Source organism: Schistocerca americana, unplaced genomic scaffold (genome assembly GCF_021461395.2).
Source record: "Schistocerca americana isolate TAMUIC-IGC-003095 unplaced genomic scaffold, iqSchAmer2.1 HiC_scaffold_77, whole genome shotgun sequence".
Classification (NCBI taxonomy): Eukaryota; Metazoa; Arthropoda; class Insecta; order Orthoptera; family Acrididae; genus Schistocerca; species Schistocerca americana.
This window is the reverse complement of record NW_025726533.1, coordinates 20,001-30,000: the sequence shown is the minus strand read 5'-3', so window position 1 is coordinate 30,000 and position 10,000 is coordinate 20,001. Positions and strand designations below refer to the sequence as shown.

At 55.7% G+C, this 10,000-nt stretch overlaps 2 non-coding genes and 1 pseudogene across 2 annotated transcripts; all 3 read left to right on the top strand.

Annotated features, from left to right (window-relative positions):
- Positions 1-4,671: 4,671 nt before the first annotated feature.
- Positions 4,672-6,581, top strand: LOC124590580. The gene has a single exon (XR_006976638.1). It is a non-coding gene; the product is annotated as a small subunit ribosomal RNA (ribosomal RNA).
- Positions 6,582-6,932: 351 nt separating this feature from the next.
- On the top strand, positions 6,933-7,087 carry LOC124590733. Its single transcript, XR_006976749.1, has one exon. It is a non-coding gene; the product is annotated as a 5.8S ribosomal RNA (ribosomal RNA).
- Positions 7,088-7,275: 188 nt separating this feature from the next.
- Positions 7,276-10,000, top strand: part of LOC124590708 — a 6,857-nt pseudogene continuing 4,132 nt past the window's right edge.

Genomic DNA, 10,000 nt, shown 5'->3' with positions numbered 1-10,000 from the left:
GGGATCCGACGGAACTACGCCAACCATGCCGGCAAAACAGTATCGCCATCTATGAAAATACGGCGAAACCACATGCAATACCTCCATCTATGCGAATCTGACAACACTACGTCCGCCATGTCGAGCGCACCACAAAACACAGCGCCATCTGTAGGTCTCCCGCGGCACGACGTCCTGCAACGACGATACCGCCATCTATGAGACGCCAAGCCGACCAAGACATCGATGGGCCCACAGTGCCCATCTTTCGACCCCACCCACAAAGCCTGCGTCCTCTGTCGACCACAGCACCCCAACGCCAGCGCCTCTGCCGCACGAAATCGTGGACCGGCAATCACTCCACCTGCGCCCCACTCCAACCGCCCAACTCGCAACTCCAGCGGATGAACGGCGGACTTTTCCCGCAGTCGCAATGTGCAATCCACCCCTATAACTTCCCTTTCATGAAGAGATATGTCCAAAATGCGACATTCCCGCTGTCCCTATACATGAGCTGCGAGCTGTACCAGTTACGAGCTAGAGACGCGATCGCGTTGCTCTCTGTACGAATGCCGATGCTGAGCGATCAGCTAGGAGGCGCTCCATCCATGTCGGTACCGGTGGGCGTTGCACTCGCAGTCGCAAAAACGTACGGCAAGTATATTACTCGGAAGAGGTAATGACAGTCCAAGCCCCCCTGCGTGGGGAGAGTCTTTCTAGGCCATGACCCACCGGAAAGGCCCCCCACCCCAGACATGTGACGTCACACCATCGGTATTGACGACTAGACTGATTCCTTATAATCATTTACCATACACCGGTGGAAGCTGCCGAGACGAGTAACTACATAGCGGGCTCGCCGTGTCACTAATGTACAGAGATACAACAGTTTCGACTGGAACCGGATTAAACGTATACACGGCGCTGATTAGTAATAGATAGAGCCATCAGAATACAGATAATGTATACAACTGTCCGTATACATGCTGAAAGACTCTGCTCACAATCACAACCACACGTCAGCCACACACCCTTATCACGCACTACTCTCTGCCTGTAACACGCACACAGACAATATGTAAGCACCAGCATGGAACAACACCCAGTGCATCCTCTCCGCCACATTAGACAATCCACACTGTCATAACCAGACCGGGAGATCCACTCAGAAAACAGAATATCCCACCCACCCGACAACCACCATTGCTCAGCCAAGCCACCAACACCCACACATGTCCTACACAGGGGTGCACCCAACATCACAATACTGCCTCCTCTCACAGCACACAAACAATGGCAGGAATGAAAGACACAGGTCTGCCACAAGCATGGAATGAGAGCGCCGCCTGTCATGAGCCAAAGGTGCATCCTGACGTGGCAAATCAGATGATGCCGCAGGCATCCACTTACTATAATCACAATCAACAAACCGGCCGCCCCGCCCCCCATTAAACCTTTCCTTACAACAATGTGTACTGTAACCTAACCTATATCGTACCTTAACCTAACCTATATCGTACCTTAACCTAACCTATATCGTACCTTAACCTAACCTATATCGTACCTTAACCTAACCTATATCGTACCTTAACCTAACCTATATCGTACCTTAACCTAACCTATATCGTACCGTAACCTAACCTATATCGTACCGTAACCTAACCTATATCGTACCGTAACCTAACCTATATCGTACCGTAACCTAACCTATATCGTACCGTAACCTAACCTACATCGTACCGTAACCTAACCTACATCGTACCGTAACCTAACCTACATCGTACCGTAACCTAACCTATATCGTACCGTAACCTAACCTATATCGTACCGTAACCTAACCTATATCGTACCGTAACCTAACCTATATCGTACCGTAACCTAACCTATATCGTACCGTAACCTAACCTATATCGTACCGTAACCTAACCTATATCGTACCGTAACCTAACCTATATCGTACCGTAACCTAACCTATATCGTACCGTAACCTAACCTATATCGTACCGTAACCTAACCTATATCGTACCGTAACCTAACCTACGTCGTACCGTAACCTAACCTACGTCGTACCGTAACCTAACCTACGTCGTACCGTAACCTAACCTACGTCGTACCTTAACCTAACCTACGTCGTACCTTAACCTAACCTATGTCGTACCTTAACCTAACCTATGTCGTACCTTAACCTAACCTATGTCGTACCTTAACCTAACCTATGTCGTACCTTAACCTAACCTGTATTGCGCCTTAACCTAACCTGTATTGCGCCTTAACCTAACCTGTATTGCGCCTTAACCTAACCTGTATTGCGCCTTAACCTAACCTGTATTGCGCCTTAACCTAACCTGTATTGCGCCTTAACCTAACCTGTATTGCGCCTTAACCTAACCTGTATTGCGCCTTAACCTAACCTGTATTGCGCCTTAACCTAACCTGTATTGCGCCTTAACCTAACCTATATTGCGCCTTAACCTAACCTATATTGCGCCTTAACGTAACCTATATTGCGCCTTAACGTAACCTATATTGCGCCTTAACGTAACCTATATTGCGCCTTAACGTAACCTATATTGCGCCTTAACGTAACCTATATTGCGCCTTAACGTAACCTATATTGCGCCTTAATGTAACCTATATTGCGCCTTAATGAAACCTATATTGCGCCTTAGCCTAACCCACATTGCGCCGTAACGTAACCCACATTGCCCCTTAACGTAACCCACATTGCGCCGTAACGTAACCCACATTGCCCCTTAACGTAACCCACATTGCGCCGTAACGTAACCGATATTGTGCTGTAACCCAACACACGTTGGGCCTTAACCCAACACACGTTGGGCCTTAACCCAACACACGTTGGGCCTTAACCCAACACACGTTGGGCCTTAACCCAACACACGTTGGGCCTTAACCCAACACACGTTGGGCCTTAACCCAACACACGTTGGGCCTTAACCCAACACACGTTGGGCCTTAACCTGCTCTGTAATTGTCATACGACGCGTTAAATTAGTGTAGTGTTGCCTAACTGCAACCCCCGCAATATAGTTTGCTACTCGCACTGCCCGGTCCCCAGTGTATCGCTTCATGTTAAACACCTTGCAGCTATACACTGTAATGTGGATGGCAGCAGGACGTACATGCTCAATGCCCTTTGCAGTTGTTCATTGGCATTTGCAGTTGTTCATTGGCATTTGCATGGCGAAGCACTTAGCCTACGCTGTGGTACGGCCTGTGTCAACTGTCCGCTGATGTTGTACGTCCAAATCACACACTGTACTGCACATTGGTCCTCATGTACTGAATGATACATCGTGGTACATGTGACCGTACAACGACTGCGCCAACAACGGCGAACCATGCGGTCCAAATGTTGTGCACTCAGCTACGTGTCGTCTCCCTATAAGAGCTGGATTGCAGTGTGGTATGCCCTGGATGGCGATCAGCATGAGCCGTCTGTTGATGTAGTGGCGCGTGTTGTCAGACGTAGTCGTCTCTTCTCACACACCGTGATAGCATGGTGCACTGCGTTCCACATCTGCGACATGCGACAGAGGCCGGTTGACAGTCGTTCGCGCAATGGACATCGCATACGTACGGGGGCCACCTTCCACGTGTTCGCGAAGCGTGCACATGTTGTTGCGTGTATGTGGGCAGACATAGTGTGTCGTGACACCTGACACAGGCATGCAACAATCGTTGAATTTGCAAATGGCGATGGACGCCTACGTTTGCTGGTGACGTTACGCAAATGAACAACTGGTAAACCGTTGTGGTGCGGTTGTTCTCGCTAGAGGTGAATCAGTGATGGCGACGATCGGTTGAGCTACCAACCGGTTGTTCCAGCGATACCCACCATGCCCACGAACGTGAATGGCATCTGGGTGTGAAGCGATACGCGGCGGTGGCTGGGTGGGACCGTCCCCGGCCGGTGAGGGGGGGCCTCCCGGCGTGCTGGCCGCGCGGTGCGTGGGCGCACGCGCTACAGCCGGCTGGTGGGGGCGGCCAGTGGCAGGCGCGCCGGCCGACGGAGGCGGCAGGCGGCGCAGCTGCGCGCCGGCGCACCCTGCACGCGGCGCCGTGCGGCCAAAGTAGGTCCTCGCGGGCCCGGTGCGAAGCGCGGTGGACATCTGCAGTGTGCTGGTCCGATTGAGGACTGTGTGCGCTGAGGATGCGCCGCCGCCCGGCGCTCGGCGCCGCGACGCCGTCTGCTGCTCGGTCGCCTCTGCGGTTCTCGCAGGTGGTTTGTATCGCAGCTGTGCGGACGTGTTGGCGCGTGCGCTGTGCTGGGAGAGTTCGCTTCGGCACCCAAGTGGGGCTTTTGTCCTTCTGTGGCGCTGGCGTTGGAGCTGCCGGTCACCGTAGGTGGCGCGTGTTGTCTCCCGCCGGCAATGCCACGACAGCACGCTCCCGGGCCTCTGTCGGCAGCGGCAAGCTCAGTTGGGAGCACGGGTGGTCGCACCTAAAGCGTCTACTCGCCAAACTCCGGGCGATTGCGCCTCTCTCGAACCCGACCAAGTACTTAGGACGGCGCTGCGCGCCGCCGGGACCTGAGAGGGTTTCGAGGTGTATGGTGCAGGGGAGCTCAGCCTCCTCCTGTTTGCAGAATAATTGAGCGGACGCTTGCGTGTTCGCGCGGGCCCCCGGGACACACTCCCGGGCGGCCGGCTGCTCAGCTCTAGTTGACGCAGCTCCCTGGTTGATCCTGCCAGTAGTCATATGCTTGTCTCAAAGATTAAGCCATGCATGTCTCAGTACAAGCCGCATTAAGGTGAAACCGCGAATGGCTCATTAAATCAGTTATGGTTCCTTAGATCGTACCCACGTTACTTGGATAACTGTGGTAATTCTAGAGCTAATACATGCAAACAGAGTCCCGACCAGAGATGGAAGGGACGCTTTTATTAGATCAAAACCAATCGGTCGGCTCGTCCGGTCCGTTTGCCTTGGTGACTCTGAATAACTTTGGGCTGATCGCACGGTCCTCGTACCGGCGACGCATCTTTCAAATGTCTGCCTTATCAACTGTCGATGGTAGGTTCTGCGCCTACCATGGTTGTAACGGGTAACGGGGAATCAGGGTTCGATTCCGGAGAGGGAGCCTGAGAAACGGCTACCACATCCAAGGAAGGCAGCAGGCGCGCAAATTACCCACTCCCGGCACGGGGAGGTAGTGACGAAAAATAACGATACGGGACTCATCCGAGGCCCCGTAATCGGAATGAGTACACTTTAAATCCTTTAACGAGTATCTATTGGAGGGCAAGTCTGGTGCCAGCAGCCGCGGTAATTCCAGCTCCAATAGCGTATATTAAAGTTGTTGCGGTTAAAAAGCTCGTAGTTGGATTTGTGTCCCACGCTGTTGGTTCACCGCCCGTCGGTGTTTAACTGGCATGTATCGTGGGACGTCCTGCCGGTGGGGCGAGCTGAAGGCGTGCGACGCGCCTCGTGCGTGCTCGTGCGTCCCGAGGCGGACCCCGTTGCAATCCTACCAGGGTGCTCTTGAGTGAGTGTCTCGGTGGGCCGGCACGTTTACTTTGAACAAATTAGAGTGCTTAAAGCAGGCAAGCCCGCCTGAATACTGTGTGCATGGAATAATGGAATAGGACCTCGGTTCTATTTTGTTGGTTTTCGGAACCCGAGGTAATGATTAATAGGGACAGGCGGGGGCATTCGTATTGCGACGTTAGAGGTGAAATTCTTGGATCGTCGCAAGACGAACAGAAGCGAAAGCATTTGCCAAGTATGTTTTCATTAATCAAGAACGAAAGTTAGAGGTTCGAAGGCGATCAGATACCGCCCTAGTTCTAACCATAAACGATGCCAGCCAGCGATCCGCCGCAGTTCCTCCGATGACTCGGCGGGCAGCCTCCGGGAAACCAAAGCTTTTGGGTTCCGGGGGAAGTATGGTTGCAAAGCTGAAACTTAAAGGAATTGACGGAAGGGCACCACCAGGAGTGGAGCCTGCGGCTTAATTTGACTCAACACGGGAAACCTCACCAGGCCCGGACACCGGAAGGATTGACAGATTGATAGCTCTTTCTTGATTCGGTGGGTGGTGGTGCATGGCCGTTCTTAGTTGGTGGAGCGATTTGTCTGGTTAATTCCGATAACGAACGAGACTCTAGCCTGCTAACTAGTCGCGTGACATCCTTCGTGCTGTCAGCGATTACTTTTCTTCTTAGAGGGACAGGCGGCTTCTAGCCGCACGAGATTGAGCAATAACAGGTCTGTGATGCCCTTAGATGTTCTGGGCCGCACGCGCGCTACACTGAAGGAATCAGCGTGTCTTCCTAGGCCGAAAGGTCGGGGTAACCCGCTGAACCTCCTTCGTGCTAGGGATTGGGGCTTGCAATTGTTCCCCATGAACGAGGAATTCCCAGTAAGCGCGAGTCATAAGCTCGCGTTGATTACGTCCCTGCCCTTTGTACACACCGCCCGTCGCTACTACCGATTGAATGATTTAGTGAGGTCTTCGGACTGGTACGCGGCATTGACTCTGTCGTTGCCGATGCTACCGGAAAGATGACCAAACTTGATCATTTAGAGGAAGTAAAAGTCGTAACAAGGTTTCCGTAGGTGAACCTGCGGAAGGATCATTACCGACTAGACTGCATGTCTTTCGATGTGCGTGTCGTGTCGCGCAACACGCTACCTGTACGGCTCGCAGTAGCCGTGCGCCGCGTGCGGAACCACGCGTGCTTCTCAAAACTAACGCCAATGTTGTGTGGTACGAGCGCTGAAGCGCTGGAGCGGCTGGCCTGCGGCACCTGGCGCCTGGCGCCGGTTTTGAATGACTTTCGCCCGACTGCCTGTCCGCTCCGGTGTGGAGCCGTACGACGCCCATCGGCCGTGAGGCCGTTGGACACAGAACGCTTGAACAGGGGCCGCCACACGCCTACGTCCCGCCTATGCAACTGTCTTGAAAGAGACGGTGGAAACTAAGAAAAGATCACCCAGGACGGTGGATCACTCGGCTCGTGGGTCGATGAAGAACGCAGCAAATTGCGCGTCGACATGTGAACTGCAGGACACATGAACATCGACGTTTCGAACGCACATTGCGGTCCATGGATTCCGTTCCCGGGCCACGTCTGGCTGAGGGTCGGCTACGTATACTGAAGCGCGCGGCGTTTGCCCCGCTTCGCAGACCTGGGAGCGTCGCGGCCGCCTGTGGGGCCGGCCGCGCCTCCTTAAACGTGCGATGCGCGCCCGTCGCCTGGCGGTTCGCATACCGGTACTTACTCGGTAGCGTGCACAGCCGGCTGGCGGTGTGGCGTGCGACACCTCGTACAACGACCTCAGAGCAGGCGAGACTACCCGCTGAATTTAAGCATATTACTAAGCGGAGGAAAAGAAACTAACAAGGATTCCCCCAGTAGCGGCGAGCGAACAGGGAAGAGTCCAGCACCGAACCCCGCAGGCTGCCGCCTGTCGTGGCATGTGGTGTTTGGGAGGGTCCACTACCCCGACGCCTCGCGCCGAGCCCAAGTCCAACTTGAATGAGGCCACGGCCCGTAGAGGGTGCCAGGCCCGTAGCGGCCGGTGCGAGCGTCGGCGGGACCTCTCCTTCGAGTCGGGTTGCTTGAGAGTGCAGCTCCAAGTGGGTGGTAAACTCCATCTGAGACTAAATATGACCACGAGACCGATAGCGAACAAGTACCGTGAGGGAAAGTTGAAAAGAACTTTGAAGAGAGAGTTCAAAAGTACGTGAAACCGTTCTGGGGTAAACGTGAGAAGTCCGAAAGGTCGAACGGGTGAGATTCACGCCCATCCGGCCACTGGCCTCCGCCCTCGGCAGATGGGGCCGGCCGCCCGCGCGGAGCAATCCGCGGCGGGGTCGTGTCCGGTTGCCTTTCCACTCGCCGCGGGGTGGGGCCGTTCCGGTGTGCGGTGGGCCGCACTTCTCCCCTAGTAGGACGTCGCGACCCGCTGGGTGCCGGCCTACGGCCCGGGTGCGCAGCCTGTCCTTCCGCGGGCCTCGGTTCGCGTCTGTTGGGCAGAGCCCCGGTGTCCTGGCTGGCTGCCCGGCGGTATATCTGGAGGAGTCGATTCGCCCCTTTGGGCGCTCGGGCTCCCGGCAAGCGCGCGCGGTTCTTCCCGGATGACGGACCTACCTGGCCCGGCCCCGGACCCGCGCCGCTGTTGGCTCGGGATGCTCTCGGGCGGAATAATCGCTCCCGTCAGCGGCGCTTCAGCTTTGGACAATTTCACGACCCGTCTTGAAACACGGACCAAGGAGTCTAACATGTGCGCGAGTCATTGGGCTGTACGAAACCTAAAGGCGTAATGAAAGTGAAGGTCTCGCCTTGCGCGGGCCGAGGGAGGATGGGGCTTCCCCGCCCTTCACGGGGCGGCGGCCTCCGCACTCCCGGGGCGTCTCGTCCTCATTGCGAGGTGAGGCGCACCTAGAGCGTACACGTTGGGACCCGAAAGATGGTGAACTATGCCTGGCCAGGACGAAGTCAGGGGAAACCCTGATGGAGGTCCGTAGCGATTCTGACGTGCAAATCGATCGTCGGAGCTGGGTATAGGGGCGAAAGACTAATCGAACCATCTAGTAGCTGGTTCCCTCCGAAGTTTCCCTCAGGATAGCTGGTGCTCGTACGAGTCTCATCCGGTAAAGCGAATGATTAGAGGCCTTGGGGCCGAAACGACCTCAACCTATTCTCAAACTTTAAATGGGTGAGATCTCCGGCTTGCTTGATATGCTGAAGCCGCGAGCAAACGACTCGGATCGGAGTGCCAAGTGGGCCACTTTTGGTAAGCAGAACTGGCGCTGTGGGATGAACCAAACGCCGAGTTAAGGCGCCCGAATCGACGCTCATGGGAAACCATGAAAGGCGTTGGTTGCTTAAGACAGCAGGACGGTGGCCATGGAAGTCGGAATCCGCTAAGGAGTGTGTAACAACTCACCTGCCGAAGCAACTAGCCCTGAAAATGGATGGCGCTGAAGCGTCGTGCCTATACTCGGCCGTCAGTCTGGCAGTCATGGCCGGTCCTTGCGGCCGGCCGCGAAGCCCTGACGAGTAGGAGGGTCGCGGCGGTGGGCGCAGAAGGGTCTGGGCGTGAGCCTGCCTGGAGCCGCCGTCGGTGCAGATCTTGGTGGTAGTAGCAAATACTCCAGCGAGGCCCTGGAGGGCTGACGCGGAGAAGGGTTTCGTGTGAACAGCCGTTGCACACGAGTCAGTCGATCCTAAGCCCTAGGAGAAATCCGATGTTGATGGGGGCCGTCATAGCATGATGCACTTTGTGCTGGCCCCCGTTGGGCGAAAGGGAATCCGGTTCCTATTCCGGAACCCGGCAGCGGAACCGATACAAGTCGGGCCCCTCTTTTAGAGATGCTCGTCGGGGTAACCCAAAAGGACCCGGAGACGCCGTCGGGAGATCGGGGAAGAGTTTTCTTTTCTGCATGAGCGTTCGAGTTCCCTGGAATCCTCTAGCAGGGAGATAGGGTTTGGAACGCGAAGAGCACCGCAGTTGCGGCGGTGTCCCGATCTTCCCCTCGGACCTTGAAAATCCGGGAGAGGGCCACGTGGAGGTGTCGCGCCGGTTCGTACCCATATCCGCAGCAGGTCTCCAAGGTGAAGAGCCTCTAGTCGATAGAATAATGTAGGTAAGGGAAGTCGGCAAATTGGATCCGTAACTTCGGGATAAGGATTGGCTCTGAGGATCGGGGCGTGTCGGGCTTGGTCGGGAAGTGGGTCAGCGCTAACGTGCCGGGCCTGGGCGAGGTGAGTGCCGTAGGGGTGCCGGTAAGTGCGGGCGTTTAGCGCGGGCGTGGTCTGCTCTCGCCGTTGGTTGGCCTCGTGCTGGCCGGCGGTGCAGGATGCGCGCGCCTGCGCGGCGTTCGCGCCCCGGTGCTTCAACCTGCGTGCAGGATCCGAGCTCGGTCCCGTGCCTTGGCCTCCCACGGATCTTCCTTGCTGCGAGGCCGCGTCCGCCTTAGCGTGCTCCTCCGGGGGCGCGCGGGTGCGCGGATTCTCTTCGGCCGCCATTCAACGATCAACTCAGAACTGGC